Raw genomic sequence first — 767 nt, 5'->3', positions numbered from 1 at the left:
AATCGGCTGAAAACGACGGCCAGAACAAGTTGGGTGCGGCTGCATACTGTGGACCCACCGGAAAAACGCTGCACATCGACCCAGCGGGCGAAGGATGTACGAATACCATTCAACGGGCAAAGCTGGCAGCAATACGCGTAGCTCTATCAACCCAAAGGGCGGTGAACATCACCTTAACAATTGCCACTGACTCGCAAGCCTCACTGGATCTTATCAAAAGAGCAGTAAACGATCCGAGTAAACTGCATATTTCCAAGCACAAAGCCTTACTAATGGACATCGCCGACCTACTGTACGAATGCGCCCAACAGAACATAACCGTTCACTTCCTGAAAGTGAAATCGCACACAGGCCTTGATGGTAATGACAAAGCTGACAAAGGAGCAACATCTGTCGCACGAGGTGAGAACCCAGCAACATTTACTGAAAAGGCCGACAATGCCCCGTTCGATAAAGTGTTCTGGCTGAAACAACGCGACACTGGTCTTTACGTTAGTGACCTGAACAAAGGCCTTTATAAGCGTCTCCAGCAAGGTACCTTCGCAGGCTATACCAACGACACAATACTAACTGAAAAATGGCGTAACACCGCCTCGAAGTTAGACCCCAAATCTAGCAATTCCTTCCTTAGTAACACAAAGATGCCACACTGGCTCAAACTGCAAGTACTGAAAGCTCGATACGGGCTGCTATTTAATGCTAAACTAAAGAAACTTTACGGACGAGGCGGAGACGGCAACTGCCCTATCTGCCGCAGCTGCGGCCCG

The sequence above is a fragment of the Volvox carteri genome (assembly GCF_000143455.1).
Source record: "Volvox carteri f. nagariensis unplaced genomic scaffold VOLCAscaffold_89, whole genome shotgun sequence".
Lineage (NCBI taxonomy): Eukaryota > Viridiplantae > Chlorophyta > Chlorophyceae > Chlamydomonadales > Volvocaceae > Volvox > Volvox carteri.
Note: the sequence above shows the minus strand (reverse complement) of the source record.